The sequence below is a fragment of the Notechis scutatus genome, chromosome 5 (assembly GCF_049901735.1).
Source record: "Notechis scutatus isolate UNSWTSFEM ecotype Mainland chromosome 5, rNotScu1.2, whole genome shotgun sequence".
NCBI classification, from domain to species: domain Eukaryota; kingdom Metazoa; phylum Chordata; class Lepidosauria; order Squamata; family Elapidae; genus Notechis; species Notechis scutatus.
This window is the reverse complement of record NC_142013.1, coordinates 15,748,361-15,775,067: the sequence shown is the minus strand read 5'-3', so window position 1 is coordinate 15,775,067 and position 26,707 is coordinate 15,748,361. Positions and strand designations below refer to the sequence as shown.

At 42.0% G+C, this 26,707-nt stretch overlaps 1 long non-coding RNA gene across 1 annotated transcript; it reads left to right on the top strand.

Moving 5' to 3' along the window:
• Positions 1–14,189: 14,189 nt before the first annotated feature.
• On the top strand, positions 14,190–21,403 carry LOC148130372 (uncharacterized). The gene is made up of 2 exons (XR_015749724.1): positions 14,190–14,680; positions 20,993–21,403. It is a non-coding gene; the product is annotated as an uncharacterized LOC148130372 (long non-coding RNA).
• The last annotated feature ends 5,304 nt before the right edge of the window (positions 21,404–26,707 follow it).

Sequence of the window (26,707 nt, the reverse complement as noted above, 5' to 3'; positions counted from 1 at the left end):
TTATCTGACTATCCCCAACGGAATATAGTCGATCTGGTGAGATTCTTGCAAAATAGATGACTTAACATTAAAGCTTCTGCTTGAGACTACCCACGATTGGTTTTGGTTGCATGAACCTGACAAACCTATAGAGAAGAACAATGGACACTTAATAGCTGTTGGGTGACCCCTTCCTGAAATAGGGAAGGAGTTACTAATACTGACAAATATAGGAAAAGTGGCAAATAAGCACAAACACAGAGAGATCCTCCTCCCCCACCCCAAATTACATAACATGTTGAGGTCTCCTTCATGTTGTTAGAAACACAGAGAACAGTTGGGGTCACAATAAGTCCCAGAAGATCATTGGTTGCCCTCTCCCCTCTTTGGAAGAGCTTTATAGCTGCCGCTGCCTTAAGAAAGTTCAAAACATTCTCAAAGAACCATCTCATCTTGGGAACCCTTTTTTTTTTTAACTATTACCATCTGGCAGACGGTACAGAATAATAAAAACAAGGACAAATCGGCTGAAAAACAGCTTCTATCCCAGTGCAGTAGCACTGTTGAACTCTGCTGTATAGTGCAGTGTTGGTGCGGTGTCAGGGGTTTTTGGTTCAATGTGTGGAGGGTGAAGGATGTATGTGTTTATTTTCATGGTCATGGTCATGATGTGCACTGAAGATGGTGTTTGATTTTCTTGTACAAGTTGCAATGACAATAAAGTAAAGTAAACTAAACTAACATTAGTGAGTCTCATAAGAATCAGGATTAGTCACTTCAGAGCCCGTCAAACCAGGATGGTCAAATCCATAAGAAAAATAACATGGATTCCTATTTCAGAGTACAAGGCTATATGTCCTCTTCCCGCATCGTGGTTATTTGTTTGTTTGTATCCCACTTTTTAAAAAACAAATAACGCAAGGTGGCTAACATATCCAACACATTTTCCTCCTCCTATTTTATCAGAAACAGATTAACAAAGTTGGAAGGGACCTTGTAGGTCATTTAATCCAACCCCCCACCCAAGCAGGAGACCCTACACCATTTCTGACAAATGGCAGTCCAATGTCCTCTTGAAAGCCTCCAGTGATAAAGTTCCCACAACTTCCAAAGGCAACTTCTGTTCCATTGATTGATTGTTCTCACTGTCAGAAAAATTCTCCTTATTTCTAGGATGTATCTCTCCTTGATCAGTTTACATCCATTGTTCCTTGTCTGGCCTTCGGGTGCCTTGGAAAATAGCTCGACTCCCTCCTCTCTGTGGCAGACCCTCAAATATTGGGAGACTGCTATCATCTCTCCCCTGGTCTTTCTCTTCACTAGACTAGCCATGGCCAGTTCCTGTAACCTTTCTTCACATGTTTTAGTCTCCAGTCTCCTAATCATCCTGGTTGCTCTTCTCTGCACTTTTTCTAGAGTCTGAATAACAACCCTGTGAAGTGGATTCGGCTGAGAGAGAGCAAGGTCAACGTTCCCAACACTGTTGATAAGTTTCATCCATACAATTGCTCAAAGTCACACTGTAGGTGAGGAAGAACCCTAAAATAAGATCGTTAAAAAAAAACAAAAAACAAACAAACAATGAGATGGACTGAGGAGACCATGGGCCTCAAATTAAACTAAGGAAATTAATTGCTGATGGGAAGGAAAAAAAAGACTGATTGGGGGGAAAAATGAGCAATGGACTTTCCATGGCAGGAGAAAACAGCCATGAAGACAGATTTCCATCATTGTGTTCTTTACTGCTTTCACTAAATGGGCTTAACCCTGCCCAAAGAAGAGAAGATGGGAAATGATGTCTACAGAATTTGCTAAAGATTTTTCAAGACTTCGTTTCAAGTGTGAGCAGGTGACAGAAACAGGCGCGACTGTGATGAGGGTAAATTTCATATTGCAACCAAGAACTTAAGGGAAGGGGTTTCCCCCCCCACAACTCATATAAAAACAGAGTCAGGGTTTCAACCACCTTGACACCCCCAGTTCCCCGTGGATGTTCCAGAAACGTTTATGTTCTAGCCGTTTTGCGTCAGCAGATTAATCATTTGGGTGAACTTCCTCAATCTGGTGTCTGTGGGACCTGCTGGACTAAATGGCCCATAATCCTCACCCAGAGTCAGAATGTGTGTGTGTGTGTGTGTGTGTGTGTGTTCATTTTAAAATTATCTGAAATTCCTGCATTGAATAAAAACCTGGACAGGAAGATTACCTGATGTTTCCTTTCTTCACTGCAGCCAGTGTTTCTTAACCTCAGCAACGTTAAGCTGTTTGGACTTCAACTCCCAGAAGTCCCCAGCCAGCAGGCTGGCTGGGGACTTCTGGGAGTTGAAGTCCAAACAGCTTAACGTTGCTGAGGTTAAGAAACACTGGCTGAAGGCATTTCCTGTTCCTGTCACTGCCTACCAGAACTGGCAGAGCTGAGCCGCCTTTTCATTTTGCAATGATTAGGAGGAAGCACAATGAATTTCTCTGAGTTCTTCCTACGGTCACAGAAGACAAGTTCTTGAATTTCCAAATCAATTCAAGAGCTTGGGACACTTTCCTGTTTTTGAGACTGATTTGGAATTGTTTTGCATAGAAGACAACCAGGGGTGGGATTCAATTTTTTAAACAACTGGTTCTGTGGGCGTGGCTTAGTTGGTGGGCGTGGTTTGGTGGTCATGTGACTGGGTGGATGTGGCTTGGTGGTCACGTGACTGGGTGGATGTGGCTTGGTGGTCATGTTATTGGCTGGGCGTGGCCAACTCAATATCACTCACATCGAGGCACGCATCTCCTCGCCTGGCCTCTCATGACTGTGGGGAAGCTGCAACAGTCGTAAGTGTGAAAAACGGTCATAAGCCACTTTTTTCAGTGCCACTGTAACTTTGAATGGTCACTTCACACAAGCAAAGTACCAGCAAAGGAGGGGGAAAAAATTCCAGAGACAGGAAGTCTTGTCCTGCCAAGAATGTAAAAAGGGTTAACGGAGAGGCAGTTTCTGTAAGCAACACCAGAATGTTTCCTTCCTGCCTTCCTTACAGGATTAGGCCAGTAATTTCTTCTAACAACCGGTTCTCTGAACTGCTTAGAATGTTAACAACCGGTTCTAGCAAATAGGTGCAAACTGGTAGAATCCCACCCCTGAAGACAACCGTTCGAGAAGAGCCATGTGGATGCTTTCTTTGAAATTCCTGAATTCCTTTCTTGAATTTGTTCCCAAAACTACAGTTCCCAGCAACCCTGGGCAAAGTTCATTGCACAGTCACCAGTGAGATGCAGAAATAAATAGTACAGGTAGTCTTAGACTTACAACAGTTCATTTAGTGACCGCAGTTCAACGGCACTGAAAAAAGTGAGTTATGACTATTTTTCATACATATGACTACTGCAGCATTCTCATGGTCACATGACCAAGATTTGATTGCTTGACAACTGGTTCGTATTTATAACAGTCTGTAGTGTACTCACTACACATCATGTGAACACCGTTTGCGACCTTCTAACAAGCAAAGTCAATGGGGAAGCCAGATTCGCTTAACAACTGGGTTATTAACTTAAGAACTGCAATGATTCACTTAACACTGTGGCAAGAAAAGTCGCAAAATGGGGCGAAACTCACTTAACAAATGTCTCACTTAGCAACATAAACCTGGGCCTCAATTATGGTCATAAGTTGAGGACTACCTGTATTGCAGTATGCTGTAATGCAGGGGTGTCAAACTCAAGACCCGTGGGGTGCTTAGATCTGGCCCACGGGGCCAGCCCAGAAATATCAAAGGACTGGCCTGCGGTGTCTCTGCCAGCCAAAATGAGCGCCCCAATGGCCGGTTTTTATCCTCCTTAACCTCCTTCCACACTCCGCTGTAGTGATGGGATTCAAACATTTCTACTACAGGTTCTGTGGGCATGGCTTGGTGAGCATGGCAGGGGGAGGATACTGCAAAATCCCAATTCCCTCCCCAACCCATTAACCTACTTTCCAGCTCCATTCTCCTGTGCAGGGCAACAAAAGAAGATCCAGCCAATCAGCTGGGACTCAGGAGGCAGAGAATAGATGGGTGCGGGGCCAGTCAGAGGTGGTATTTGCTGGTTCTCTGAACTACTCAAAATGTCCGCTACCAGTTCTCCAGAACTGGTCAGAACCTGCTGAATACCACCTCTGCTCTGCTGGCCAAAAGTGAGCCACAGGGGGGCGTTGTGTGGCCCCCACGCAGCCAATTTTCGGTCTCCACAGCTTTCTGCAGCATTTTAATCTCTACATTGTGGAAATGAGACTATTTGTGCCAGAAAGTAAATCTCCCTTTGTCTGGAATCTCTGTTTTGAATGCAAAGGGAAAACAATGCATCTTGAGTCTGAGTCAAATGCCCAACACGGTCATGTCCACCCCGACTATGCCTTCCCCTGGCCACCCTCCATCTCACCCCCCTGACCCTCTGAGGTCAACACAATCCTGATATGGCCCTCAATGAAATCGAGTTTGATACCCCTGCTGTAATGGTACTGTATGTAGGAAAGACTTTGGGGGAGTAGACAAAGAGATTGTTGTGTCCCTGTCGGAATCTGATTCAGAGGGGGAGGCCGAACAGTTGACAGGGAGTGGGAGTATGGCTCCATTGGCTGTGGAAGAAACTGGGGAAGGGCAAAGTCCAGCTGGGCAGAGCAGGGAAGAGGTAGAGCAAGGGAGAGGAAATTCAGAGGAAGACTGAGGCCCACCCCCTCTTCATCCTAGGGCACGCAGGGAGGAACTGAGAAGGGAGCAATGTGAGTTGTGTGGCTTACAGGGGAGGAAAGGGCCCTGATTCCCTTCATTAGCTGCAGCTGGGAACACAGTGTTTAAAAAAGGAAGCTGCGCACAGCAAGCTGTTGGGAGCAAATCATGAATTTATCTGGTCTCGTTGTGACTTATCTGTGTTCCTGGCATCTTCCCAACTGTGTGAGTTCTTCTGTGCTTTCAAGTCTGAAATTCCTTCTCCTAGCCTGTCAAGTTAATTATTGCAGCTTGGTTTGTTTGGATTTTTAGTTACAGTTTGTATGTACCTTTTTTTTGGACTGAATTTGCTCCACTTAAAGGCTGCTCCTGGAAGAGCTTTTCTCCATCCGAAGGTAACCTGGACATTGGGGGCAAAGTTGGAGATAATAAAGGGGCTCTTATTGCTTATTTGACTTTGTTGCCTATGTGCCACGCCCCGGGTCATCACAGAGGTGCTGCCAAGTGAACAGTCAGTCATGACTTGCAACTGGATAGTTGATGGAATAGGAGGTTCAGAGAAGATCCTCCCTACTTTCTCAGCCTGTAATGGAGACAAGGGAATGATTTGAACTTTCAGAATTGCAAGATTCCGTCAAATGTAGGCTTATAAAAAAACTAAAACTAGCTCATCTGCATGTGATTCTTATCTGGTTTATCCCATGAGGCTTACATATGCTGGTTGGTTAGCAATGTCAAAAACAAAAGAATGCTGATTTAGATGATTAATGGTTTTGTTAGGGTGCTTTCATAATTATTGCAATGATAAGCTGGAATTTGTTCCTTATTTGCTGCATGTAGTCCCAGTTTCAACTGTGGGGGAAATTGCATTTCCTGCTTGGTATTTGAGCAATAGATTCTTTTCTTTGCGATGGAGAGTTTGGTTGTGTCTATGTTTGTGGACAACAGAGGCCGTAAACCAGTTGAATATTTTTAACATATCCAACTATATATTTATACATATCAGTAGTAGTGCATATAGTAGTGCACTGTAGTACACTGTGTACTACAGTAGTGCACTGTACAGTAGTACACAGTACAGTAGTACACAGTAGTGCACTGTGTGAGGGCGCAGTGGTTAGAATGCAGCATTGCAGGCTAAGTCAGCTGACTGCCGACTGCCTGCAGTTTGGCAGTTCAAATCTCACCAGGATCAAGATGGACTCAGCCTTCCATCCTTCCAAGGTCGGTAAAATGAAGACTCAGATTGTTGGGAGGCAATATACTGACTCCGTAAATCACTTAGAGAGGGCCATAAAAGCATTGTGAGGCAGTATATAAGTCTAAGTGCTATTGCTATTTAGAAGATCTATTGATACAGCAAAATTTACCTCTGAATAGACAGAAATCATCATGAAAAAGATTGCACAGTAATCTCTTTCAAGCAAAGTTCAACTACAGGTAATCCTTGAGTCATCACCACACATTCAGTGGCTGTTCAAAGTTTCAACAGCACTGAAAAAGGTGAGTTTATGACCCTTTTTGATATACACGTTGCAGCATCCTGATGGCCACATGATCAATATGCTTGGCAGGTGGCTCATATTTATGATGGTTTCAATGTCCCCGGGTGATGTGATCACCTTTTGCAACCTTATGACATGTAAAGTCAACGGAAAAGTCAGATTCCATTAACTACCATATTACTAACTTTAACAACTGCAATGACTCATTGAACAACTCTGGAAAGAAATGTCGCAAAATGGGACAAAACTCACTTAACAACTGTCTTGCTTAGCAACATAAATTCTGGGCACAACTGTAGTCATTACATGAAGGACTGTAGGACTGTACTAAGTCTCACCCACCTAGATTGACGGTTCTGTCTTCTCTTTTGGTAACATTAAACTGCAGACTTGGAAAGCACCGCAAGGACGATCCAGGGATATCTAGTTCAACTCTCTACAGGCAAACCAATAAAACCATCCATGAAAGGTCACTTTCCAGCCTCTTCTTAAAAATCTTAAAGATGGAGAGAATCCGCAGCCTCCATAATTCGACGAGTTCCCTTTTACATGAACGTTCTTGAAGGATTTCAGATGTATATTTGGAAGTTGGGTTATGTGCATTGTCAGTGAACACCTGTAACAATGGGGGCTGCCCTTAAATTGTATCTGAAAGCTTCAGCTGGTGTAAAAGAAGGCAGCGTGGACAGTTACCTGTTTCTTGCATGTTGCATTGGTTGCCAGTCTGCTTCTGGCTTCCATTTAAGGTGCTTCTTTTTTACTTTTAAAGCCCTACGTGACATGGGGGCTAGGTTATTTTAGGGACCACCTCTTCTCAATTATATCTTTCCATCCCCTTAGATCTGGCAAGAGAGGCATGTTACAGGTTCCATCTGCTAAGGAGTTTCAGCCAAAAAAGCTAATGCAATCCCAAGTTGCATTAACAGAGGGATACAATCGAGATCAAGTGAGGTACTAATACTACTCTATAAAGCCTTAGTAATACCACACCTAGAGTACTGCATCCAGTTTTGGTTACCACATTATAAAAAAGATGTTGAGACTCTAGAAAAAGTGCAGAGAAGAGCAACCAGGATGATTAGAGAACTGGAGACTAAAACATATGAAGAATGGTTACAGGAACTGGGCTTGGCTAGTCTAGTGAAGAGAAGAACCAGGGGAGACATGACAGCGGTGTTCCAATATTTGAGGGGTTGCCACAGAGAGAAAGGGGTCAAGCTATTTTCTCAAGCACCTGTAGGCCAGACAAGGAATAATGGATGGGAACTGAACAAGGAGCGATTCAATCTGGAAATAAGAAGAAACTTTCTGACAGTGAGAACAATCAACCCATGGAACAGCTTGCCCTTGGAAGTTGTGGGAACGTCATCACTTGAAACTTTCAAGAAGAGATTGGACTCCCATCTGTCAGAAATGGTGTAGGGTCTCCTGCTTGGGCGGCGGGGGGGGGGGTTGGACTAGATGACCTACATGGTCCCTTCCAACTCTGATTATCTGTTATCTGATAGGACCAAGGAAGAGACCCTTATCTGTCATAGTGCCCACCCTTGGATATTCCCCTTCCTCTCCCCCAAGTTGAGATTAACCCTGATCCTATTGGTCTTCTGGAAATCTCTTAGCTTTTTCAGCTGGCTTGGAAATCCTATGGAAATAGGAATCTTGCAAGGTGGTGGTATTATATGTGAGGTTTTGGTGCATTCTCCCATGGTGTTATTTATATTTTATGTTAATCATTTTTATTAGTTAAGATATGTTTTCATTGTTTGTTTTATTGCATTTTGCCCAGAGTTACATCAGTCAGGTGGGTGGTTATATAAATTGGATTGATAAATAAATAAATACACATGGAAACAGCAAGATTACATTATAAAAATGAAGGATGAGACTTAAAGCCCCACCCCAAATCAGCTCTCAACTGTTCAACCCTATTTGACTATTTATGTCTATATTTTTACAGCAGGCAAAAGTTTTATTCTAGGACTTTTAATATAGCCATAATTTAAATGTTACGCCTCCGCTGAGCTTTCTCAATATGTATTTTTATTTCTGCTCTTTTAGTTTTTAGCAGCTTAAAAATGATTATTGGTTTCACATTCTGATTTTTTAGCTGCGGTGTTTAGTTTCAGTGATTATATGGTGATTTTTAAAAAGGACTCCAAAACATTTGTTTCGAATGGAAACTTGTTTTTCTGAATCAAAAAATACATTCTTATTTTCTGTCCTTTGTATTTATTCATGGGTGGTTGAAAGACTGAAATAGACTAGCGTTGGGTTTGCTTGCTTGTGTGAATGAACACAATAAATTTGGCATAACGTTTTATTAAGTAAATAAAATATCCTAGGAAAGGCAAGTATTTTAAAGAGGAGAAGAAGCATGTGAGGATTTTAAGTTAACATCAGCGTATAAAGTTGAAAGTTACAATGTTCTTTGCCCTTGTCAGTAAGTGATAAACTATTTCTCAATTATTAGTTGCACAATAAGTTCACAAAATGCAACAATGCAAAGTTCACAAGAGATAACTTATTGGAACAGGGTGATTCAATGACAAAAGATGAGGACCATTTTCAAGCCATTGAATTTATTTTTATGTATTTATTTTTGTCAATCACTTACAAGATAATAGATATAAGTATAAACATGAGTAAGAATACAGGAAATAGGTACAAATAAATGGGGACAATAAGACAGGGATGGTAGGCACGATGATGCACTTATGCATGCCCCTTACAGGCCTCTTAGGAATTGGGTGAGGTCAATAGGGGATAGTTTGAGGTTAAAGGAGTGGGGGGTTAGAGGATGTAACAACAGAGTCAGGTAGTGCATTCCAGACATTGACCACTCTGTTGCTGAAGTCGTATTTTCTGCAATCGAGTTTGGAGCGGTTTACATTGAGTTTATATCTGTTGTGTACTCTTGTATTGTTGTGGTTGAAGCTGAAGTACTTATTGACTGGTAGGACATTGTAGCAGATAATTTTGTGTGCTACGCTTACGTCTAACCGTAGGCGGCCTAGTTCAAGATTGTCCAAGCCCAAAATCTCAAGCCTGGTGATAATAGGGTATTCTGTTGCGAGCAGAGGTGTGTAGTACTTTCCATTCAATGTTCTCCCCGTCACCCCTGCAGTAAAAGCATATTGTTCTGACCCAGCTCTCCAAACAGGACAGACCCTGTGAAGTTAACTCAAATAGTTTCTCTCTCACTGCAGGCTGACAAGTCTGTCTAGCAGGGGAGATGAATAGTTGCCTGCCACACCTATTCACCTCCGCCCCCTGCCTTTTATCCCCAGAGCTAGGGTGGGGCTTCGCTAGCAACAGTGGCTCATCCTTCCCAAGGATCTGCCCATGGATTTCCACTACTCTCCTTTCCTCTGCCTTCTGCGCATCTGCATGTCAGGCACTGGACCCAGCTGTTCCTCCTCTTCCTCATCAGCCACCTCCAGACCTGGGGACTGTTGATTCTCCATCTGAAGGCTTATGGATGGCCCAGGTTCCGCCTCTGTCTCTCTCTTTCTCTCTGTGTGTCAGCTCTATTCCCTCTTCCCCCTCAGAGCTCTCAGTTTGCCTTGATGCTGGCCCTGTTTCCCATGCCTCCTCATCCTCTGATACAGCTGCTCGAGGGCCAGGCAGCCGACAGGCCACAACACATATGGGTGAAAGGTGAACTTGACTTGAACTTGATTCATGGTCAGAATACAGACATGCAGCAGGTCTGGTCAGCCTGTGATGCAATTATTTTAAAAGTGGGAAGAAAAACTCCATAGCCAGTGTTAGCAGGCCTTCTGAGATGTTCTATATCTCAGTAATATTCTCCTTCAACTGAGTTGCCTTTTTTTAAAATAAAAAACAAGTCAAGTTCCAGACATATTAGCTTTTTCTCATAAAGGAGGTGTCCTCTGGTCATTTTAATGGGCTTCGTTTGTACTTCTTCCAACTCTGCTATATCCTTTTTCTAAAACTGTGCTGACCCAATGCACATGTACCATAAATTTGCATTATAGCCATGTAACGTCCTGCCTATCAATGACAAACAATAGATACAAACTCAAAGTAAACCACTCCAAACTCGGTTGCAGGAAATACGACTTCAACAACAGATTGGTCAACGTCTGGAACTCACTACCTGACTCTGTTGTTACATTCTCAAATCCCAAAAAACTTTAACCTTAAACTGTCTACCATGGACCTCACTCCATTCCTAAGAGGTCTGTAAGGGGCCCTGCATAAGCACACCAGTGTGCCTACCGTCCTGTCCTACTGTTCCCATTTATTCATATAAATTATTATGTATATACTTATGCCTGTTTATACTTATATGTTTATATGTTATGCTCATACTTATACTTGTTTTCTCATACATGCTTGATGAATAAATAAATAAAATAAATAAATACATACATTTTCAATCCCTTTTTTAATGATATCCTGCATGGAATGTGACTTTGGCCCAACTGAATCTACAACTTCATATTAGTTAAAGCCATGGTCCTGGATTTCTTTGACATTAGTAGTAAATATAGTTATGTGAAAAAGTATTTTTCCCCTCCCTCCCCCTCTAGGTTTTTGGTATTTTTGTTCACCTTTGCTGTGGAATGTTAGCTGACCTTCATATTGATCCTACTGCAATCTACACTTGAATGAACCAATGACACATGGAAGAAGAACAGGGTTCAACTCTGAGAGAAAGGACAGTGATTTAATATGCAAACCATCAGTTGCAAAACCTTTGATTCCAGATTGTGACAAAAGTGGAGCATTGTTCCAGGAAAAAGATAAGTTTATTAGAAAAAGATGCTTTTCCAAAAGGCAACTGGACTTTTTGGGGTTGTTTTTTTAAAAATTCATTTCTCATCCAAGAAACTTCTTCAGAATTTCTTGGAGGAGGAGGAGCAAAATGTTTTCAAAGAAAAATAAAACAATAAAATTCAATTGTCTTTTGGAAAAGCACCTTTGGGACAACTTGGGTGATCAGGAATTTCCATAGACACTAGAAGTTTGAATTCCTAGTATAGATAATTCAATTGGTTGTCATCTTCACAGGCTTTCTGTTCATTGGTTGGTTAATTGTTGCCTTGATACTTCATAGAAAGACCTGCCTTTTCCAGGAATTGGCATTCACAGAAGTGAAAAATGTTCCCCAACTATAACTTTTTGTGGTTGGCTTCATGCTTATGGGTTATTTTTTTGTTGTTGTCATTTTGCGAAGAAAAATATGTTATTTAGCCTTAGGTTGATTCAGTCAAGGGCAAAAAAAAAAAAAAAGAACGTCTTGCCTTGATCTGAGTAGGAAATGGTGTTATGGGAGACTGTTTGCCCAGATTCAATTAAGGAAAGATATCAGTGGTAAACTTGTACAACTAGACCAATCTTACCCAATCCAGTAAATATGAGGGTTTGTTGGGGGATGAATTATTTGTAGTTGTGCAACTTTTAAGTGTGCTTGGAAGAAAAGCTATATTATCATCTACACACCAACATTTGGTGATTGTTTCATTTATTTCTTAAACAAAATCACCCCAATATGTAGCGGTGTGAAAAAGTAATCGCCCAAGTCTTTTTTAGAAATTGGTGTCACACTGGTGATTCTCCAGTTCATTAACAGCAAGCCTGATATCTGTTTTAGGAGGATAGCAATTTTATATCTGAACGATTTAAATTATTGGGTGGATGATGTCAGGATTTACAGAATAAAAGAAATGAGCTATATTGTTGGGGGGTGAGTAGATGAGAGATTGAGAAAATAAACATAGAATGGTCATACTCTTACCCTGAGGATTTGAATGGGGCTTAATGAACTGTAGACACCACCTTGGAGAGATGGACATCCATACACCAATTTTCAGTAAAAGGAAGTGAACTTCCAATCTATCACGCTCAGGGAATTTTTGAGATTTTCCAGATTTTCAGACAAGAATGAAAGTAGGAACTAGGGGCCAGCCTCGATATCTTGGGACTTTTTACATACGATTCTGGTTTGTAGTGTATGTGGATAATATAAGTCACATTGGACTTTCCTACCTACCAGCCTTACAGAGAAGCTAGGGGAAGTTGATGTGAAAATCAGTGTCATACCCAGAAAAAGGAAGACTTGCTTGCCCCTTGTGGTTTCTCAATCACAGTTCTCTCATTCACACAAATGTAATAGTGGAAGATTTCAAAGTGAAAGGGAGTGGGAAATACAAATAGAGAAGTTATATTTTCAATCTGAGCTTAGCAGTCAATGACATCAGCTGTGTTCATGGTGAATTGACAGCTTTTGAACACCCCCTTCTACACAGATTCTTATAGCTGAATTGCTAGTGGCTATCATCATCTTCATCATCAGGAACACCTCCATCATCAAGCAACTTTTGCCTTAGTGAATCTGAAAAGTGGTTGGATATCTCCAATTCTTATTTCAGAAATCACCATCTTTTAACCCCATAATCCCTTGTGGGGTGGAGTCTGGGCAACTGAAATGGAGCTAGCAGAATGTTTAATGGCTGGATGCCCTTCCTGTCACCAGTGTGGAGTTTTGTTCAGCAGATATATTCTCATTGTGCCTAGAGAGAGAAATATCTGCCTCTACCTAGGATTGAATTCACAGCCTTCTGATTGTGAGGCGAGAGCTCCACCTCTAGGCCACTGCACCAATTCTTATTCCAGAAATGTCACTAGTCAATTCACCTAGTATTCCAGACTGGTCAAAAAGATTACAGTAAAGTTTGTGGGCCTAGAGATTTCCAGATTTCCTGAACTCGGTGCTCTCCAGATATGTTGAAAATCACAAAATCCCCGATTTCCCAAACACAAAATCACAAAATCCCAGAATTCCCAAACAGCAAATCCAACCTAATATTGAGTGGAAAAAAACTGGGAGTTGTAGTTCAATATATTTGAAAGGCACTCAGGTTGCTTCTGAATAGAAAAATCAGAAAAAGTCTGGTAATAGGCTGACATTTTTGGTAAAAAGTATAAGGCATTTGCGAACACTTCATCAGATGCATGGAGTGGCTAAGCTGATGTAGGATTTAAACTGGAAGGAAGTAAAGGGAGCATAGATGGAAAGGGCAGGGTAGCTATGTAAAATGTAGACATTCATTCATTGATTCATTCATTCATTCATTTATATTCTACCTTTATTACTTTACAGGTAGGGGAGCAAACAGCAAACATAGCTAAAATTCCTTCTTCCTCCTATTTTCCCACAACAACCACACATATGAGGTGTGTTGGGCTGAGAGAGAGTGACTGGCCCAAGGTCACTCAGCCATCTTATTTTGAGACAGATTACAGTATGGTATCAATTGTTCAGACTTTCTGAGGTGGCCTGAGACCTTTCAATGCATGCAAACTCAGTAGTCTATCACTCAGTGATGCTTACAATTTTTCTTAATCCCAAAGTGTCTGTTTTGAAGTTTATAATGGAACATTTCCTGGAAGTTAAAATGCTCTAATATTATTTTGCCCTTGTTCTGAATTCTGGTTTCAAACTTGGACCCATTCTTTGCAAAGTTGCTTGCCCCAACAGAATCCAGGGGAATCATTGCTGGCAGATGATGGTTTATATCTGGATTATTGCAATGCACTCTATATGGGGCCAAGTTTGAGGAGTACTCAGAAGATGCAATCGGTTTAGAACACATGAACAATTTTGGAGGCCGCTAGGATGGCACATGTAACACCACTGTTAGGCGAGCTCCACTGGCTGCCTATCTGGTTCTGGGTGCAATTCAAGGTGTTGGTTACCACCTTTAAAGCCCTTTATGGCATGGGTCCAGGATATCTGAGGAACCATCTTACCCCAATGGGACTGGATCATCCTACTTCTGCGGACTGCTGGCTGCCAGAAGTTTGGCAATTTGAGTCTCACCAGGCTCAAGATTGATTCAGCCTTCCATCCTTCCAAAGTCAGTAAAATGAGGACCCAGATCGTTGGGGACAATATGCTGACTGAAAATCACTAAGAAAAGGCTGTAAAGCCCTTTGAAGTGGTATATAAGTCTAAGTGCTATTGCTATTTCTCTTGTTTCCTGTTGCTTATAAGAATCTGCTTCAAGTTGAGTGGGTTGTTGGTATGCAACTATGGACCTGCCACCTGGTGTCTGAGAAAATGCAGTGTCATTGTCCAGTACTGTTTCTAGCTTACTAATAATATATTTAAATGGCTTAACTCCAAACTGATGACACCCAGTGGCTGTTTTCTACTTTTCATCCAACTCCCTACGCTAGAATTGATCTCAGATGAGAAAGTACAGTGTTAATCAGAATACAGGGAGTGAAATCAATTAAGACTTTAATTGTTCTAAAGCCACTTATACACATGGGAAATGTGTTCACACCGGAAGTGGTATTCAGCCGGTTCTGACCAGTTCTGGAAAACCAGTAACAGAAATTTTGAGTAGTTTGGAGAAGCAGCAAATACCATCTCTGACTGGTCCTGTCCCCATCTATTCTCTGCCTCCCGAGTCCAAGCTGATCGGCTGGGTCTTCTTTTGTTGCCCTGCACAGAAGAACAGAGCTGGAAAGCAGGTTAGTGGGGTGGGGAGGGAATGGGGATTTTGCAATAACCTGTCAAAATTTGCCACAAGGAGTTTTGAAATACCCTGTCTTGAATGGATTTTTGCCTGCAGTATTTGCTTTGCTTATGAATAGAGTCTAGATAGTTGTCTTCCTCTTTCAAGAAGCTTCTCTCTATCTCCTTAAGTGCTGGTATCTGCTGTGGGCTATTAAGAAAGACTGGGGGCTGCTTTCTGTCTTTAAGAGCATGTTTCTCTATTTCTCCCTTTGGGGAAATATATTCTGCCTTTTCAATATTTTCCAAAATATTTCATTTTTGGGCAGGGGGCTTCCCACATGACACACAGACACACACAAACAAACACGGCATTAAAATGCAAAAAATATGGAAAAGACCAAATATTGGAATAGAAAGAAAGGAAAAAAAGAGAAAAATGAAACAAGATAATACAAAAAAAGACTACTACCACAATGCTCAAAAGAAAATCATGGTAAAGAACAAAGAAAATTGTAAATTGTATATTTTGTATAGATTCAATGGGACATAAATAAAGGATTGACTTTTGCGGAGTATGTGATTGGATATTATGAACTGCAGTTTATTGTCTGTTTCAAAATAAAAAACCAGAGAGAATAATGCAAATTTCGGCTACTATGCTGTTTTAGCACCATCGTGTGGTGTGAATGAGAAACACAAAGGCAAAAAGCAATGGGGTAAAAAGTGATTGCTACCATCGTAAAATGTTCAAAGAATTTCATTAGAAGGTGGGGAAAATATAAATGCTTCTTTAAGTATGTATTTTTCATGTTTAATTTGCAAAGATCAAAATCATGAAGCACAATATTGCCCATTACAGTGATTATGGATTTTCATTAATAGTGATTCAGAAAAATGAAGTTACAAAGAGAGAGTTAATTAAACAACAGCATCGGAATGTGTGCTAGACTTTAAACACATTTCATATTGGTATGACTTTTGTTTGGCCATAACTGTACAAAGATCTTCAAGGGCAATTCCATGCACCATTGCCTAGAAACTAACTAACTAACTCTCTCTCTCTCTCTCTCTCTCTCTCTCTCTCTCTCTCTCTCTCGTTTCAGTGAGGTCCCACTCGCTATCCTCAGGCTGGTGCTTTCGGCTTCATGCCAGTGCAAGCAGAAGTGGGACCTCGCTGAAACTTCCCCAAGATATTCTTAATCTTACACGGAAAAAGACCCGAACACACCTAGACCTACACACACACACACACACACACACACACATGTTTTCATAAGTTTTCGTGGGTATCTATATGTATGGTATTCAGCTTTGTTCGGGTATTTTCCCACGTCATTATAGTTGTGCTTTTAAAGTTGTAGCAACGTTTCAGCAGAATCTCATCTGCCATCATCAGGCTTCTGTATTGTGTTCGTCTGTGAGTCAGACTTTCATAGCCGTTTCTGTTTTAAATTTGGTGCTCGCCTACTGCTGTGTTATAATGGTTTTTTCTTCATCCTGATTGGTTGGGAGTCTTGGTCTGTGTTTATTGGTCTTGGAGTTTGCTGTGTTCTGCTTGATTGGTGTTTCTAATATCTTCTGTCTGTTTTGTAGCATTTTTTTGTCTTGATTGGCTGGCAACATTGTGTTTATTGGAGGCTTTTAGTGCGGTTTGGCTCCAAGTAAATGGATGGCTATCATTTATTAGGAAGTTAGGTTTCATCCAGGTGCCTGGCTGGGGTGTGTTTGAACTGGAGGTATCAGGGGGAGTCTGTTTGTGCCCAGGTGTTTGCCTGGCTTATAGTGTGGAGATTTTTTTGTTTGAGAGTGCAGACTTCCAGATAATTGACAGCCTGGTGGAGTAATCACGTCTATTCATGCTTTCAGGTCTTTTTTCAATCTCTATGGCTTCTCTGATAATTCTGTAGCTGGGGTTTTCTATAGTGGCTAGGGTTTTGGTGCCATTGAAGTCAATGCTATGTCCTGTGGCTTTCATGTGTTGGACTAGTGAGGAAGTGTGTTCCAGCTTTTTTACTGCATTTTTGTGTTCATCCAGGTGGGTACTTATTCTTCTATTGGTCTGTCTGATGTATGTGGCAGGGCATGATGCACAGGGACTTTATATATGCCTTATTTTTCCAGGTCAATTTTATCTTTGGGGTTTCTTCGGATGGCTGCTATATTTCTGTCTGTTTTGAAGGCAGTGACTAAAGTACTGACAGCCAATGGCTTCCACAAAAGCAAAATCACTGGCCTGATCCACAAAAACACACTGAGACATAATGGAGACATAGAAGATGAACAGACCTATGGAACAGCTGTCCTGCCCTACATAAGAGGTACTACAGACAAAATCAGTAAGATACTACACAGGCATCACATCAAGACTGCCTTGCATGGTATTTCATAAACTCCTTGGTTTTCTAGCTGGATCTTTTTTGGGGGGTTTCTTAGGATGTTGGCTACTTTTTGGTCAGTGCCGAAGGCTGTCCTGATATTGTGTTTGTGGAGAATTTTGCTGATTTTATCTGTGGTGCCTTTGATGTAGGGGAGGAGGGCGATAACATTGTCCTGTTCAGTGTCTCGGTTTCTGGGGGATGTCTCCCTTAGGATTAGGTTGGTAATTGTGCTTCTTTGGAATCCATTGGAAATTAATACATTTATGAGGGTGTGTAATTCTGTTCTCAGGTGGTCTTTGTCGGCTAGGCATTTGGTTCTGGAGCTGAGGGTCTTGGCTACAGAGTTGATCTGTGCAGGGTGGTGATGGGATTGTGCATTTAAGTAGCGGTTGGTGTGTGTTTTCTTCTGGTGGATGGTGTGTCCTAGGGAGCCATTGGGTTTTTTGTAAATTAGGACGTCCAGGAAGGGAAGTTGGTTGTTGGCTTCTGTTTCCATGGTGAATTGTATTTTGGGGTGTAGGCTGTTGAGGTGTGTGAGGAAGTTGTCCAGTTTTTCTTTCCCATGTGGCCAAATTACAAAAGTGTCATCTACATAACTAAGCCAGAGTTTGGGTTTGTGTTCGGATTTGTCTAGAGCATTGGTTTGAAAGCGTTCCATGTATAGGTTAGCGATGACGGGTGAGAGGGGTGATCCCATAGGTGCTCCTTCTATCTGTTTGTAACTTTGTCCATTGTAGATGAAGTATGTGTTGATTAGGCAGTGGTTGGTCAGATCTAGGATGTGCTTAGGGGGTTTGTATTTGTTTTGGATGGCTGTCAAGGATTCTTTAATAGGTACTTGGGTGAAGAGGGATATGACATCAAATCTCACAAGTAGGTTGCCAGTTTGTAGATTTTGTTTCTTTATTGTTTCTATGAAGTGGAAAGAGTTTTGTACGTGTGAGGTGATGGATTCTGTGTAGGGCTGGAGTTGTTTGGCGAGAAATTTGGCAAGATTCTGTAGAGGTGAGCCTATGGAGCTGACTATGGGTCTGAGTGGTGTTCCTTCTTTGTGTATCCTGGGGAGGCCATAGAGTTTAGGGCATCTGGATGATTTTTCTCTGGGGCTCTTTGCTGGATCTCTTCACTGATGGGGGAGGCTTTTATTTTGGATTTGGTGGTTTTTTCCAAGTAGTGGTGGGATCAGTATTTAGAGGTTTGTAAGCAGGGTCTTGGAGTAGGTTGGATAGTTTGGATTGGTAGTCCAATGTGTTCATCACGACTGTGGCATTGCCTTTGTCTGCTGGGAGAATGATTATGTTGTTGTCTTTCCTCAAGTTCGTGAGTGCTTTTTGTTCTTCTCTGTGTAAGTTGCTTCTGGGTGGACTGCTGCAGCAGAGGACATTGGTGACTTCAAGTCTGATTTTATTGGCTACTTCTGGGTTAATTTTGGTTAGGCTAGCTTCAACTCCGCATATAATGTTTTCGGTGGGGATGTATTTGGGTGCGACTGCAAAGTTGAATCCCTTGGAAAGGACATTGATTTCTGCTCTGGTGAGGGTTCTGTCTGATATGTTGTGTACTGTTTGTTTCATGCATTGTTGTGGGAAGGGGTTGGACTTCTAGTGTTTCTCTAGTCTGTGGAGTTTGCTGGTGTGTGTGTCTGTCTTGTGGGAGGTTTCTGTTTCGGTTCTCCAGAGCGTTAGTTGTTTGGATTTGTCCCAGAGTGCTGGGTGGATTTTGTTGCTGAGTTTGAGGTGGAGAGTAAGTAGGTCCCTGTTGGTTTGGTCTAGTAGGAATCTTTTCCTGTGGAGTTCATTTCTGATTAGGGCTAATTCCGTTCTTTTCAGGATCCTTTCAGTGGCTGAGGTTTTGGAATGGAATTTGAGTTGGAAGCATGTGGGGATCACTTCTTTGTCTCTGCAATTGCATAGGAATGTGAGGTCACATAAGATGGTGGCTCTTCGGACTTCGAGATTCTCGTAGGTCCTGGTCAGTTGGAAAGTTATCTCCCCGTAGAGGTACGATATTTGTTTTCGTAGATTTTCACGGGTACAGGTATGCAGGTCTTGGTGTGTTCGGGTCTTTTCCTGTGTAAGATTGAGAGCATCTTGGCAATGTTTTGACGTGGTCCCACTCGCCATCTTCAGGCTGGTGCTTTCAGCTTCGTGCTTATGTGAGCAAAGAGTGATCAGAGCTGCCGTTTCCCTATATATATATTACGACCCAGGAGATTACAGCACAAGACCCAGGATGTCAAAACAATAGAACTCAGAAGGTCATCACACAGCCCATTACCCAGGTCATTACAACACAGGAGGCTGATAGACACTCAGCCACACATGTTCTTACGAAAAAGCCAGCCAATCTGCAAACATCAACTCCATCAACCAATCAAGAAATGACAACACAGGCAACCTCCCCACCAGTATATATATGTCTAGGTGTATTTGGGTCTTTTCCCGTGTAAGATTAAGAGTATCTTGATGGCGTTTCGGTGAGGTCCCACTTGCCATCCTCAGGCTGGTGCTTTCGGCTTCGTGCCAGTGCAAGCAGTGTGTGATCAGAGCTGCCGTCTCTCTATAAATACTGGTGGAGGGTGGGTGGCTGGTATGCTGGGCTGGTTGGCTGCGCTGCTGCCTCTTGATTGGTTGATGGAGTTGATGTTGGTATAATGGGCTGTGTGATGGCCTTGTGAGTTTTGTTGTGGAGATATCCTGGATCCTGTGCTGTAATCTCCTGGGTCGTTTGTTTTGTAGTGATCTTTTTTCCATTATCCTCCCGTGTTTAACAGCTTGGGTAATGGGTTGCATGATGGCCTTGTGAGTTCTTTTGTTGTGGTATCCTGGGTCCTGCGTTGTAATCTCCTGGGTCGTTTGTGTTTATAGATAGATAGATAGATAGATAGATAGATAGATAGATAGATAGATAGATAGATAGATAGAGATAGATAGATAGATGATAGATAGATAGATATAGATATAGATATAGATATAGATATATAGATATAGATATAGATATAGATATAGATATAGATATAGATATAGATATAGATATAGATATAGATATAGATATAGATATAGATATAGATAAGAGCTGACTTATCTGTAGAGTAGAGTAGAGTAGAGTAGAGTAGAGTAGAGTAGAGTAGACATAAATGTTTTAGCACACAATTGTGTTTTGTATGCAACTTTGTATGAGTTAAGGAAGTTACAGATAGAAATCAGTGGTTGGGGCATACATTAAACACACGTGGCCAAGCAGAGCAGTTGCTAAGGCATTGGTCTAGGACTGGGGAGACAGTATAGTCATAGTTCAAGTCTACCTTCACTCATAGAAACTCACTGGTTCAAACTCTTTTGCTTAGCCCAAATTACTTCAAGGAATGATATTGTAAGGTAAAGTAAAGGAAGATTTCCATATTAAGTTGCTCTGAGCTTTTAGAAGCTAAAAGTCTTATTAATAACAACCATAAACATTTCCTGTTGATCTGGATCTATTTGCTGACTATTCTACCTTTCACAGCAATGATTGGGTCTTGGAGTCTATTTTACTAGTGGCCCTTACTGGAATCCTGCCCATGGGATGAAGACCTAAAGAGCTTCTGGCATAAGAATTTATTGTTTGCTTTTCTGATCTTCCCTGTTTTCAAGCTTATGGGTATTTTGTGATGCAGGAAATTGCAGGCCTTGGAATGAAACAAAGCCAGTATCATAAAGACCAAGCTAAAGCTGGAGTTGCAACCATGTTTGGTGGTGTTCCAAAATGCTAGGGAGGAGAGATGCAGAAGGCAAAAGGTTCACAGACAGTGTTTTCTCATCTTCCTAACAAGATTCTCTGTGCACAAGAAAATGCATATTTTTGCTACAGCTTCAGAGCAAAGTACCCCTTTGGGATGTCTCTCAGGCATAATTTGTTTAGTGCTGCTCAACACATTTTATGTTTGCATTTGTAATCATTTTCTTCCAGTGCAATGGATTTTAAAGAAAGTTTGGATAAGAAATGGCACCACCGCAGCCCAGGAAGGAAAAGAAAATATCAGGAACAGACTTATGATGGAGCAAATCCAAACTCGATTGCAGAAAATATGACTTCAGCGATAGAGTGGTCAATGCCTGGAACGCCCTACCCGACTCCATTGTTGCAGCCTCAACCCCTCACAGCTTCAACCTCAAACTACCTATCATGAACCTCACCCCATTCCTAAGAGGTCCTTAAAGGGGGCGTGCATAAGCGCTCCAGCGTGCCTACCATCCCTGTCCTACTGTCCCCATTTATCTGTATGTATTTCCTTTGTTCATGTTTATGTTCATACCTACACTTGTTACCTTGTACATGTTTGACAAACAAACACACAAATAAATAAACGTGATCCTTGCATTTATCGAAGTTATGAAGTAGATGGGGTAAGTGGTTGAGTATCTTTGATTTTGCAACCATTTCTTCAACAGTCTACAGCAGGGCTGTCGAATTCGCAGCCCATGGTCGGATGTGTCACACGCTGGCCACGCCCATGCCTGGTTTAAGCAAAGGGGGGAAAAGTCGCGATACATCACGTGACAACCCAAGTTTGACAACCATGGACTAGAGCTTCCCTGCCTTCTCACCTATTAGTTCAGTGATGATGTCTAAGTGATGATGTCATGAGGAGCCCTCCCATGCACTTTTTCAGCTGAATAAGTGGAGCAGCCAAGGAGACTGCAGAATTATTGACAGTTGGGCAACAGATATTTGGCAAGACCCTACTCTCCCAGAAAACTGAGAGACAGTTTTTTGGACATTTTACAATATTTACTGTATAGAGCAGGGGTCACCAAACTTTTGGACCTCAGGGACCACCAAAGTCATAATTTTAAATTCTGCAGACCACTAATATGAATTTTGACTGACGGTGACTTGCTGACATTGGTGGGAAAGTCGGTCCCATATTCCAGAGCTGCAGTAGTCACAAGATTGCTCCTTTGGTCATCCCGGAGCAGTTCCTGCAGTCCATTGCAAGCCGGTGCACCCGGGTGGAGCAGAAGCTGCTCCGGGATGACCAAAGAGCCAGTTCTGTGACTACTGCAACTTTGGAATATGGGACCAACTTTCCCACCAATGTCAGCAAGGCCCCCCTAGGGCGCATTTCCCTCCCCCGCCATTGATCTTACCTTCCAGTTCCAGCTCGCATGGCTCTACTCAAGGTAAGGTTTGTGCTCGGCTGAAGGGTGGGGGCCAGCAGGTAGGCAGGCCATGTTGGCAGCACAGCCTTGTGCTTCTGCTCAGCCTGGATTAATTGCTTTGGGGGGATGCTTTGGGGAGACATTTCTCTGCGGACCACCAAAATTTTCTCACGGACCACCAGTGATCCCCGGTCCATCGGTTGGCGACCACTGGTATAGAGCAGGGCTGTCAAATTTGTGGTTCGCAGGCCAGATGCATCACGCACTGGCCACATCCACGTCTGGTTTAGTGAAAGGGAAAGCAGTTGTGATATGTCACGTGACGCCGCCGTGATGATGCGACTTTGACACCCCTGGTATCAATAGTCCTCAATTTACAATCCTTTGTTTAGTGACCATTCAGAGTTAAAACAGCACTGGAAAAAAGTAACTTATGATCATTTTTCACACTGAACAACTGTTGTAGCATCCCTGTGGTCATGTGATCAAAATTTGGATGCTTGGCAACTGACATGTATTTATGACACTTGCATTGTCTCCAGGGTCATGTGATCATCATATTTGCAAGTTTCCCAGCTGTCTTACAACAGAGTCAGTAGGGGAACCCAGATTTGCTTAATGACTCCATGATTCATTTAACAGTTACAGTGATTCCAGAGGTGATATTCAGCAGGTTCTGACCAGTTCCAGAGAACTGGTAACGGAAATTTTGAGTAGTTCGGAGAACTAGCAAATACCACCTCTGACTGGTCCTGCCCCCATCTATTCTCCGCCTCCCGAGTCACAGCTGATCGGCTGGGTTTTCTTCTGTTGCCCTGCACAGGAGAACAGAGCTGCAAAGCAGGCTAGTGGGGTGGGAAGGGAATGGGGATTTTGCAGTATCCTTCCCCTATCACACCCACCAAGCCACACCCACTGAGCCACGCCCACAGAACCAGTAGTAAAAAAAATTTAATCCCACCACTGAGTGATTCATTTTACAACTGAGGCAAAAAGGTTGTAAAATGGGCTAAAACTCACTTAACAATTGCCTTGCTTACCACAGAAATTCTGGGCTTAATTGTGATCATACCTCAAGGATAAAGGAGTTAAAGGAATAAGCTCTATTCCTGTCACAATTTCCCATTCTTACAATAGGTACAAATTTCCCATTTTTACAACGGGCACAAATAACACTGAATCAAACGGTATATAACTATTGCAGAGATACTTTTGAACATTGGCTTCTCTTGAATTCAGTACTGGAATGTTATCTATGTCTTGTACCAAGGCATAACACCTGTAATTAATGAGAAAAATATGAAATTATTTTCTTTTTCTTAAATCTTCCTCATCCTGGTATCTTCCAACAGAACGATGATTCAACCACTTGCGGGAGATTCAGTGAATTTCCATCCTGACATAGTTGGAGGTTACAGGAATGATGAAGAGCGGTCTAAGCCAATCTTTCTCAAAGTTGGCTACTTTAAGAGAAGTGGCCTTCGATTCCCAGAATACCCCAGCCAGCTGGAAGTTTAAGTCCATGCCTCTTCAAATTGCCAAGGTTCAGAAACAAGGATCTAAGATGGGTTTACCAGCTATGAGAGAAAGAATGAAACGAAGAGCCAGAGTAGGAAAAACAGAGACAAAAGTTGTCCAATAAGATTGTGGCTAAGGAAGCTGGGACACTACAGAGTGTCTTCCCTGCCAATTTAGATGACATCAGTATAAAAGCAACAACAGTTGGATTTATTGGCCACTTGAAAAATCCATTAACCAGAGGTTCATTTAATCTTTTAAAAACACTCTGGATTTTATTCTCTATGCTACTTTATGCTGTGATTATTATATATTCTTTAAGTTTTGTTGTTGATGGCTTGAATGTTTACCATTTTGTTTTCCTCTTAACTTTTTTTTTTGCAATATCCTATGTTTGTGATCATGATTGTGTTTGCTGTATCAAAAGTATTATTTTTAAACAATTCAGAATGTATAACAATTATTTTTTTTTACTCAAGATGGGAATGCCATGACCTTCAACCTTATTTTTTAGAATATCAGAGCTTTCCCAAGTGGTACATTTGAAATCATACAATCATACCATAGTTCAGCAATCTGAAGGAAAACTTCTCAAAAGCCTCCAGATATAGAGAGGACAACCCACAACTTCCAAAGGGTTCTACAATTGATTGTTGAACAGATCTCACCATCAGGAAGTTGTTACTTATATTTAAATGAAATCTAATGGTAGCAACGTATGCCCATTATTTCTGATCCTAATTTTGGTGGCAATGTAAAAAGTTCCTGACTGTTTTCCCCATAGTTTTCATTTTATACACCTGAACTGGGCTATCGTGTCTTTCTTCACTCTTCTTCAGATTGAACATCCCAAACTTCTTCAGTTTAAGGGCATGTCCTTAAATACATGGATTACCTTTGTTGTCCTATCCCGAGTATTGTCTCTAACCCTAACAATCAGCCAAATGAAACAGCTTGCCTTCGGAAGTTGTGGGAGCTTCATCACTGAAGGCTTTCAAGAAGAGATTGGACTGCCATTTGTTAGAAATGGTGTAGGGTCTCCTTCTTGGGCAGGGAGTTGGACTAGATGACCTACAAGGTCCCTTCCAACTCTGTTAATCTGTTAATCAATATTTTACAGGAAACGTGGTGCCCAGAATCATATTGTGGACTCCAAGTGTGATCAAGGAGAATAATGACTTCACACAACTTTGATACAATGCCTGTTCTATTGCTGTTCATTACCCCTTTTGTCTACTTTCTCATGTTCAGTTTATTATCAGTGGCCACACCCAAATCCTTCTCAGATGTAGTATTTCCAAGCTTTGAATTGTCCATTTTGTATATATGTCCTACATTTATTCTCCCTAAATGTAATCTATATGTATAAAAGCAAAATACCACTCACGCATCATCACCATCATCTTCAGAACCGTAAAGCCTACAAACTTGAAATTTGGCATGTATGTTCCTCTTGGCTTCTAGGTGCTCACTAAGAATTTTTTTTTTTGAAATGACCATCAGAGCATTAGTATTTCGTATATTATTATTAACACACTCTGATGCTAAGGAGTTCTACTCCCCCTCCCCACCTGAAAAGAAATCTGTTCCAAATGCAAAACACAAGCAGAGGAGAGGAGTTTCAGTTTCAGTTTTAGTTTCACAGCACCAAGCAGCTTTAGTACAGAACAGTTGAGCTAAGCCACACCCAGGCTCCTTGCTGTCTCCTTCACACAGCTCACACAGCAAATACTGCTTCAGTTTGTCAACTCTCTCACACACTGACAGGACGCTAACCAGATGAATACCAATGGATGCTGGTAGGCAGAGGCAGAATTTTTTTCCCCTATTTTCCTCCCCAAAAACTAAGTCCAACCACATAGTTTCATAGTGAAGCACGGGTATTGAGCTAGTACCTTAAATTGTTAAAGGGCCCAAAGAGGCCACTGGACTTTGTTTTTTCCTTGAAGACATTTTGCTTCTCATTTGCACCTTCAAGGGGAAAAAACAAAAAAAGCCTAGTTGCTTTTTGAGAAGAAAAAAAACAAACACCTTTGGGACAACCATTTATGACAGTTGGCCATTCAAAGACTGATTCATGTAGAAATTGAGCCATGAAGAGTACAATTTGCTAGTGTCGGGCTTGAAAGACCAGTTTTGATTTATTGATTTATTGCTAAACAGCCTATGTACAAGAATCTTCTCAACTAACTGTCAGCACTTGCTTGGAGCTAGATGCGGGTCAATGGAATTCAAGGGAAGGTGTTGTGGCCTGCCGGCAGCTGACGAAGCTGGCAGCAGAGTCAGACAGTAGTGAAGAAGTTGGGGAGGAACCTGGGCCAGGTCTGGAGGCTGAGGAAGACCCGGAGGAGGGCTCTGTATCAGAGGCAGAGATGGGGCTAGGGCAGGCTGCTGGCAGTCAGCAGCTGCCTTCGGGTTCGGACAGTAGTGATGTGGAGGAGCTTATGGAACCAGTTCCCAGTCTGCATATGCGCAGACCTAGCAAAAGACAAGAACAATTGAGAAAGCAGGGTCGACTCAGGAGTAAGGCCACACCTTGGAGATGATTGGCCCCTCCCATAGGACATAAAAGAGGAGCGAACGGGAAATGAGCTTTTGCAGGAAGCAATTAGTTCATCTGGTCGGTTCAAGCTTTGAAAAGTTCTGTTTGACTCGGTGTCAAATTTGGCCTTGCTCTGCGTCTGGCAATTAGTTTTCTGGCTGCATTCCAAGTGTGATAAGGTGGGTGTTTATAAACATTCCCCCGAAAGACTGTTTGTGAAGCCTGGCCAGCTGTGAATGAATGTAATTCACAGCTGTGGAAATAAAAGAGGTTTTGCCAGGATTAAGATGGTGTTTTATGCTTTCTAAGGAAACCTAGGTCAGAACAGAAGGGGGTTGGACTTGTCCTCTTGTGGCTACATAGGGAGTCTATGCTGATTGGTCTTTTAACCTGAAATTGGTCTTTTAACTCTGAACCCTGGGGTTCGTCTTAAACTCCTTTTCCTACAACTAGCCGGTTGTG